The 9,826-nt window shown below is 34.4% G+C and overlaps 1 non-coding gene across 1 annotated transcript; it reads right to left on the bottom strand.

Annotated features, from left to right (window-relative positions):
* Positions 1–3,175: 3,175 nt before the first annotated feature.
* TRNAM-CAU lies at positions 3,176–3,263 on the bottom strand. The gene is given in 2 exon segments: positions 3,176–3,211; positions 3,226–3,263. It is a non-coding gene; the product is annotated as a tRNA-Met (tRNA).
* Between the last annotated feature and the right edge of the window lie 6,563 nt (positions 3,264–9,826).

The following is a 9,826-nucleotide window of genomic DNA, read 5'->3' as shown; positions in this document are numbered from 1 at the left end:
ATCGGACGGTCTAGATGTGCGAAGCGCAAGGACGTGTCGGAAGAACAGGAGGCATGATCTGATTGCCACCAACCAGGATCCGCGACGTGTCCTCACGATGGTGCAATTCTGGAGAACTCGGCACCCGTGCCAATAAATTTAAGGTAACTACGAGTTAATATATTTTAGGAAAAACTACCTAAACCCCTCTATTTTCTATTAAATAATACTTTATCTCTTATATTTTAAAAATAATATTTAATCCCTTTTAATTTTCAAATGTAAAAAGAAATTATAAAAGTGTACTTATCTTTTTGATTTTTTTTTTATAATTTTAAAAGAAAAAAATTATATTAAATTTATTGATAATTTACGTACATTTTTATTTACTTTGTTAATATCTGAATTAATTTGAAATAATTTAAGACCCTAATTAATATTTTTAATATGTGTGTGACCGTTGATTTATTAATTAAAATTAATAAATTATATATAACTTCTAATCTTACTATTTTATTAAAAATCTCTCCCTTTACTAACTAATTTTGGTGAAACCTAAAATACATTTACGTTAATGTCCTTTTTTCTATTTACACTAAAAATAATTCCAAGGTTTATTAGTAATTCCACAAACGAAACAATCAATGATCTAGAGTTCGAGACTCAGTTACAACATATTATTATGAATTTTTCTCATCATTAATTTTTTCTGATTGTTTTATATAAAAAAATATAGTTCTCTTTAGTCCCATATCTTAGAATTGACAAAACTATGATAAAAAAAACTTCTATAAATATTTTAGGCTAACAATGTTAAAAAATATACTTTTCTTAGGTTTTTTTTATAATATTAAATTAAAATAATTTTTTACATAGGGAAGCCCGTTACAATAGTCACTATTGATGATGACACTAGAAAATCCAAACAATTTGAATTTTCAATGACCCAAATAATTTATATATTATTATATTACACACGTGCGTGTGCACGATCACACTAATAATATATAAAGATTAATAGTTAATTATGTGAATAAAATAAAATTAAGTAGTTTAAAATATACATTTTCGTCGTCCGTGCAATCTTCGAATACAATGTATAAAAATTATTTTCTTCGCTTCCCCCTAAATTTAAAATTTTAGATTCGTCATTATCCATGATTATATAAGGTCCCGCAAAAATAAATGAAGGTATACTTTTTTTTTCTTATACAAAAATAAGTTTTCTTCATTTTTTTTTTTTGAGCTCTTTTACTTTTTCATGCATGCATATGAGCCTCACATCTAAGTTCATCAATGACTTGACCATCAAAGAGGTTAACACAAACGATACCAACCCTCAGCTGACAAGCTTTGCTTTATAGGACATCGAGAGCGGACGTACTGACAAACTGACATCAACCATAGATCCGAGCAAGTGACAAAGGGCACAATTACTGAATGTTTATATATATATATATATATATATATATATTTCTCCATGTGTATATTATCGATCTAACTAATCAATAATTGAAGTGTCAACCTCGAAGATATATGTAATTATTTTCACATCAATTCAATATAATTTTTTTTCTTAATATTATAAAAAAATATCAAAAATATAATTATCTTTTATAATTTTTGTTGCACATTTGACTCGGGTCAAAAGAATTAAGTGTTATTTTTTAAATACAGAGGGTAAAATATTGTTGGATAAAAAACTAAAGGGGTTAAAGGTATTTTTCCATATATATATATATATAATTATAATAATTTAAATAAAAAAATTAGATATATTAATAATATTATTGATATATTATTATATTTTATATGATAATGCTAAAATCTGTCAACGAAATAGATACTAAGGTGGAAAACTGATGATATAAAAATTTTGAGGTTAGAAATTGTTTCAATAAAGCTTGTAAGTCATTAAAAGTAAAATAAATAATAGAATATGAAGCTATAGAGATTAGTCCTTTAAAAGACCAACATAGTTGAGAATTTTAATATATAAAAGTTGAGAAAAAATCTACGTAGAGCATGAGTACAATCTCGAGGAAATTATGAACCATACTTGGTGGCTATTTTATAGTTGTTTTCATTAATGACAATTGTTTGACAGTTATTAATCATTAATTTTAAAAATGATGATTGTGAATAGGTCACATAGGGACATGAATCATATATCACATTTATTTGCAATCAATAAGAAAACTTATAGATAGATTATTGATGAGGAACTAAGTTCAAAGTAGAGACTAGAATGTCCATGGAACAGAGCTTGGAGTAAATACAATGCTGCCTGCCTTAATCATCTATCATTGCACTAAAAAAATGTGATTGAATATAATTAGGAAGTCTTCTTATCGAGTCAAAATGTGGGACGTGTGTTTGGTTGTTGCAAGACATGAACTGTCTTTTTTTTTTGTTAAAAAAAAAAGAAAGAAAAGCCAATACAATGCGGCAACCACTTGATTCCTCTACTAGTTTTAAAAATGTGCCTTTGTTGCATTCATGCCTCAAACTTAATTACTTAATTTCTAGTATGAGCACTGCAATCAATGAAAAGCTTAGTTGCTCTCGTACGCAAAGGTTTGGCACAGGGCATTGCTAGTGCACTTAAGTAGGTGATGAAGGGATTAATTCAACTGAGCTGATCATGGCGAGCAAGGAGACAGGACTACAATCTCAGGAAGGGCCAAGATCAAATTAAATTAAAGCTCAAACAATTGAAGAATGTGTTTGTTGTGGCATGGTGATATAGAAATGCAGAGGCGCAGGGCCATGGATACAGTGCTGGTGATGCAGTCAGCGACCCCCTTAATTCTCCTGACAGTAACCTGCCAACCGAGGCTTGAAGCTTGAGGCATCAGCCAAGCTGTATGCCACATTTGAAGGCCAGAAAAATTACGATTCATGTGATTCCAATGGCAGTTCTCTTGGCCTTAATCGTCTCTAATTGATAGTGGCAATGCATTTCTGTTGTCGATGGCATTGAGTGCTTAGCCTGTAAGAGCCCCATTCATGTGATTCCTTGTTTTGGATCATGTTTTTTTAGAAAATTTTCTTGATTGTATAATACATATCTCGCCTTGAAAGCTCCGTGTCATTAATTTGCTTTTTATAGGTTTAAAACATTGATGAATGCTTTCACTAATCGAGAATCAGTACAATGCATACCTTTGATCAAATTTTACCTTAAAAACAAACATGGGGTGAGAGAGGCTCGAACTCTCGACCTCAGGATTTCTCAACTTTAGCTATGAGACCTACGCGCTAGCCAACTGCGCCACCACCCCATGTTTATATTTTACGAACTTAGTTATATAATTCTATTTGATGATGTATTCAAAGAACTGAAGAATGAACCATTCCCATCCCCATGCCTGGCATTTTGAAGGTTTGAGAAAAACGCTGCAGAGACCATTAATTTGTTGTCAAGGTAAGTAGTTGCTTACTCTGAAGTGTATGAGCTAAGTATCTATTGTTGGGGAAAGATGATTTTTTCTTTTTTTTTGGTAACCGTTGAAATTATTTTATTATTTTATTATTTCCACGTCATCTTCTTCCTTCTCATTTCTCAATTTCAAAATTTCAATGGTTTTCAACTTTAACTCTTCAATTACAATAGAAGCAAGAAATTTATCATCTTAATCTAAGAATAGCAAGGAAATAGTTAATCTGAGGAATATAATATCTAATTTATTGATGATAATACCTGAGACATAAGTAAGTTCATCAATTTTTTTTATGAATTTATAATTTTTATATTTTTTAATATAATAATTTCGAACCACGATGATTCGTGAACCGACAATTTTGAACCGTGAATCATATAGTCATCTTGGACAGTTAAAATTAATCCTAAAAGTCGACCCATAGAAATCATCAAATTAACGGTTTCGAACAATTGAATCACCAATTTTAAACCAAGATTGGGTCTAGATCAGCGAAAGGCAACATTCCAAATCCACGGTAACTATTCTTGAAAAAGTGAATGAGAAAAAGTACGAAAGTAGCTCCTTTTAAATGAGAGTTTAGTTCGATAATGAAAGTTTGGAAGTACCATACATGGAGCTAGATTATTCATATTGAATCATAAGTGTTCTTGTTCGAGATCATCAAAGGATGAGCTACCAATGAGTTGTCCCTAATATTGATGAAATCATTGATCACCAAGAGGAGTGGGCCGTCAAAATGCTCGTCGATCTTGAGAAGAAGAAAGAGAGAGAGGAAAAGAGAGTTAGAATGGAAGTCGAGGGTATTTTGACTCAATCACACCACCGATACTCAATTTGATTTCTGATGATGGAGAAAATGTAGATGATGAACATATGCATGTTGATGTAAATGTGTGCATATGCATAAATGTGCCTTTTCCTATGTGAGCAGGCCCCGTTATAATAATGATGAAGGAGAATAATACCTCTTTCCTCATTAATGGAATGTCATTTTATAATAGGAAAAATATTACATCACTGTATTTTCACCGTATCATATCACCCGTATTCACATTAGTATAATCACATTGCTTAATAAGCTCTGACACTCTATGTACTAACCCACATGCTACATCAATTCAAGTGTTGGTATAGATCCATGAGATAGATAATTAGTTGGGTCAAAGTACTAAAACGGATCGAGTCGAATGACATAAGTTTGTCAGATAAGTGAAGATGAGAGGAGCACTGGATCAGTGGGGTAGAGAGGAGTGCTAGGTCGGTGGTGAAGGTCCTGGTAGGTCAGCTAGAGGGGAGGGAGGGAGGGTGAATAGCCCTATAAATTAAATTAGTAGTTCTCTTGCTATCTAACCTATTAAGAAAAAAACACACATTAATTAAAATTAAATAATATAAAGATGAAAATAAGAGACAGAATATTTACTTGATTATAATTGAAATGATTGTTAATCCAAGATAAATGAAAGTTTATTAAAATTCTCCTTTCATTGTGGGTGGAATATCTTCTTAAAGAAAGTGAAGCACATACACTTAAAATGAGAAACGAAATCAAGTACAGAGCGTGTCGTACTCAACTCCAAGCACTAGAGCTCTATTTGTAGCTCACCAATCGAAATTAGCCGTTGGCTGACGTGGCACCTCCGGGCGCCTGGACATCGTCGACTCGATCTAGTTTGTAATGATTTCTTTCCAACAGATCTTCACTTCCCCGGCTCCTGGAATTGATTGATGTGGCCTCCAGTGTAGATCTTCTTTGTAATGGCTCGTTGACGTGGCAGAAATGATTCGGGTGCCTAGACCTATTTCGAGCGCTTGGAGTTAGCTGAGCTGGACTCCAGTGTTGATCTTCTTTGTAACGACTTGTTGATGTAGCCGAAAAGATCCGGGCTCTTGGATTTTGAGTGCTTGGACCTGGTCCATGCACCTGGACACGATCAACTCTAAAGTTGACCGTTTTCAAGTTCGATCGCTTGGGTGATTCTTTGGCCGTTCAAACTTGAGCGCACTCAAACCTAACTCATGTCTTCTCCTCGAGCAGTCTTTCTCCCCGGCTTCTCGTCCCTCGGAAGCACCACATGCGTCCTTGTCGTCCGCTGATTCACTCTTCCGCAACTTCTCGTCCCCCGGATGCACTGAGTCTATCGACTCACTTCCTGTGTCATCCTTCTTGCTCACTACATCTTCCGCTCGAGTTCTTGTATTTCTAAGTCTCTGCATACTTAGACACAAGGGATCAAAATCACAGAGCCTAATTTGACTTGGTCAATCACATCAAAACTGATCCGGGGTACTTACAATGTCCTCATTTTTTAAATGCATCAATCCAAGTTATGTTAGGGTAAACAAAAAATAAAAGTAATTTATTCTAAAACAAATAAATTTATAATTTAATAATTTTTTTGCAATAAATATAAAAAATGTTATACCTCCCCCTTAACTTAGATCCTTAATTTCTCCTCCTTTGGTCCTGTAAAAAAAATTATTAGGAAAAATATGAAAAAATTTAAAAAATATTGAGAAATTTTTCTAGGCATTTTAAATAGAGTAAACAAGAATATATCTTTTTATCAAAATTATTTTTCAAAGACAGTAATTTTTATAAATTAATTCTCTGTTTGTACAAAAAATAATTTTTAAATTTTGAAAACATCTTGAAAATTTTGTTAATATTAAGCATAATTATTCGAACCATGAGAAAAATTTTCAAAAACAATTTTTTTCTTTTATCTAGAAAAAATAATTTTTAAATAAAATAGTTATTTTTGAATATAAATACTTAAAATTAGATTTTAACTTAAAAAATCGGTTGATTTTTCTAAATATTCAAACTATAACGGTCTTTAGCTAAAAAATTAGTTTTTTTTTTCAAAATTAATCTCCAAAAAATTTTAAATATTAAAATTATATTTTTTCTATTAAAAATTTATAAAAAATTATAGAAATGTTAAAAAATCTTAAAAACTTTTAACCTAATAGAAAACATAATTTATTATTACAGAAAAAAATTTAAATAAAAAATATGAACCGAAAGTTTATAAAATAATTAATTTTGCTAAAAATATAAAAATTAAACTAAATTAAATTTAAGCATGCATATAAAATTAATTTAATAGTCTAAGTATGATTTAGGAATCTAAAATAAATTCCTACCTACTAGATTAATTAAATATTTTCTAAGAATATAATTTTAGGCACTTTCGTAATTTGACCCTTATGATTTCTAACATACCATTTAAGTCCACTATAATTTCTAAAATTTGAAAATCATGAGAAATTTGAGTTTAAGCATGCAGGACCTTTTTTAAATAATTCTATTTGTTCTTTTAATTTTATATTTTCATTCTTAAGTTGGTCAAAATTTTCAATTAGGCATGCATAATTTTTCTTTGAATCTATATACTTTGTTCTAGTTTTACAAAGTGATTTACTTAGCATTTTAATACATTCATATAATTGATTGGAAGGAAGGTTATGTATCTCACTTACCGTCTCGAACTTGTCGATAGACGCTTCTCCTTCATCGATACTCTCCTCGGAAGTGACTTTGTCATCTTCTTCTTGGTGACTAGCCATTAATACTAGTATAATGTATTCTTTGACAACTCGTCCAATGACAACTCGTCCCATGTAGCTTTGAGATTCTTATGTTTGGACCTTCGTATTCCTTTCTCCTTGTCCTTTAATCTGGGGCAAATGTCTTTGATGTATCCCTTCTTATTGCTGTTGTAGCATCATACTTTTTGTTTATTTAGTAGAAGCTTCTTAGCCTGTGACTTATCAAAATTATTAGATTTAAAGAACTTTAAAAATTTTATTACCATATATGCTCTTTCATCTTTGTTGAGAGATGTGTCAAAATCCAATTTATCTTTCTTGGCTTTCAGAGCTAGATTCTGGTTCGGGTCCTTTTCCTTTCCTAAGCTTGCACATCGAGTCTCGTATAATTCTAAGGTAGAAAACAAACTTTCTAAGTTACTTACCTCAAGATCCTTAGAGATATAGTAGGAGTCTACTATTGATGTCCAATTTGGGGTCCTCGGGAATACATTAAGTGCATATCTTAATGAGCTTTGATTTGTCACAATTTCTCTGAGATTGGTGAGTCCGGTGATTAACTCCTTGAGTTTGATGTGTAGCTGAGTAACTATTTATCCTTTTTCAAGCCAGAGGTTACTAAGTCGATTTTTGAGCAGATCTCTATTAGCAAGCTTTGCTTCATATATACCTTCATGTAATTCCAAGAATTTCTCCCAGAGTTCTTTTGTGGAGTCATAGGCACTGATCTGGTTGACTTCTTGGGGTGACAATACACTCAGTAGATAGAATTCTACTTTGTCGTTGGTCACAAAGTCTGCTTACACCTTTTTGTTCTAGAGATGTCCTACCTTGTCTTCTCCATGTTGATCTCTAGGTGTTGTAAAATCATACTTAATAGTTAGCAAACTGTCGAAATTAGTTTTATAAAATACCTATATTTTCTTTTTCCATATCGCGGAATCCCCCTAGAACTTTAGTGGGTGAATGCTCAATCTAACCATCGTCTTGTTATTTTAGTCGATGGTTAGTCCTTCTAAAGCGATTGGGCTTGGATACCAATTGAAGATCCCGATAGGCCTACTGGAGGAGGAGTGGGGAAGAGGGGTGAATACCCTTGCAAATCAAATTAACACTTCTCTTGCTATTTAACATATCAAGTCCAAAACACATGTTAATTAAAATTAAATAACATAAAGATGAAAGTAAGAGACAGAATATTTACTTGGTTACAATAAGGGTGATTGTTAATTCAAGGAAAATGAAAACTTACTAAAATTCTCCTTTGTTGTCGGCGGAGTAGCCTTTTATAGAAAGTGAAGCACGAACACTTAAAACAAGAAACAAAAATCAAATAGAGTGTGTTGTACTCAACTTCGAGCACCAGTGCTCTATTTATAGCTCACTAGTCGAAGTCGGCCATGGGTGACATGGCACCTCCTGAGCTCTTGGACCCAATCTGGGTGCTTGGACATCATTGACTCGATCCACTCCATAACGGCTTCTTTTCAACAGATCTTCACTTCCTGGGTGCATGGACTGAGTCCAGCACTTGGAGTCAGCTGACTTGGACTCCAATGCTGATCTTCTTCACAATGGCTCGCTAACATGGTTGAAATGATCCGGGCGCCTGGACCTAGTCCAATGCTTAGACACGGTCAACTCTGAAGTAGTCTAGGCATCTGGACACTATTTATAGCTCACTAGTCAAAGTTAGCCGTTGGCTGACATCGCACCTCCCGGGCTCCTGGACATAGTTTGGGCACCTGAACATCATTGACTTGATCCACTCCGTAACGGCTTCTTTCCAACGGATTTTCACTTCCTAGGTGTATAGACCCTGTCCAGGCATTTGGAGTCGGCTGACGTGGACTCTAGTGCTGATCTTCTTCACAATGGCTCACTGACGTGTCCAAAATGATCCGGGCACCTAGATTTCGGGCGCTTGGGCTTGGTCTAGGTGACTGGATATGGTCAACTCCGAAGTAGTCGAGGCACCTGAACACAATCAACTCTAAAGGTGACCATTTTCTCATCCAGTCGCTTGGCTGATTCTTTGGCCGTCCAGAGTTTAGCTCAAAAGAACCCAACTCCAGCTTTTTCCTCAAGTAGTCTTCCTCACTGGCTTCTCGTCCCTCACAAGCATCACGTGTGTCCTTCTTGTCCACCGATGTACTCTTCTATTGTTGGTATCCCAGGGTTGTTTTAATGTGATCAAACAAGTTAGGTTAGGTCCTGTTGTGTTTAATCCCATGTCTAAGTGTGTAGGAACTTAGGAGCACAAGATATCGAGCAAAAGACGCAGCTAGTGAGAAGGACGACACGGGAGAGAGCCGACGGGCTCGGTGCATCTGAGGGACGAGGTGCTGCGGAAGAGTATGCAGGCGGATGAGAAGGAGGCGCGCAACGTTTCTAAGGGACCAGAAGCTAGGAGTGGAAACTTGCTCGAGAAGGCCGGAAGTTAGGTTCGGGTAAGCCCTATAATGGATGACCGACATCACCCAAGCAAGAGGAACCGGAGCGGAAGGCTCAGACTAAAAATGTCAACTTGGTTGACTTTCCTGGTCTGGGCGCCCAGAATCGAATTTTATCCGGATCGCGTTTGACCGTGATCCGTTACAAAGGGGATAACATTTTATCCCTCTCCAGGTGCATGAAACCCTTCCAGGTGTCCCGAGCCAAAGCTATATAACAATGAGAAATACAAAGAAACAACACTTGTGCGTTCCTAGTTTTTTGTTTAACTTCTTTTCTGTGCGTTCATTGCTGTAAGACGCTTCTCCGCCCGAAGGAGATTTTTTAGTGTGCTTTTTTGTCTCGGATTAACAACCTCCTTGGTTGTAACCAAGTAATTCTCTGTGCCTCTT

This window comes from Zingiber officinale, chromosome 7A (genome assembly GCF_018446385.1).
Source record: "Zingiber officinale cultivar Zhangliang chromosome 7A, Zo_v1.1, whole genome shotgun sequence".
Classification (NCBI taxonomy): Eukaryota; Viridiplantae; Streptophyta; class Magnoliopsida; order Zingiberales; family Zingiberaceae; genus Zingiber; species Zingiber officinale.
This window is presented reverse-complemented; position numbering and strand designations above follow the sequence as displayed.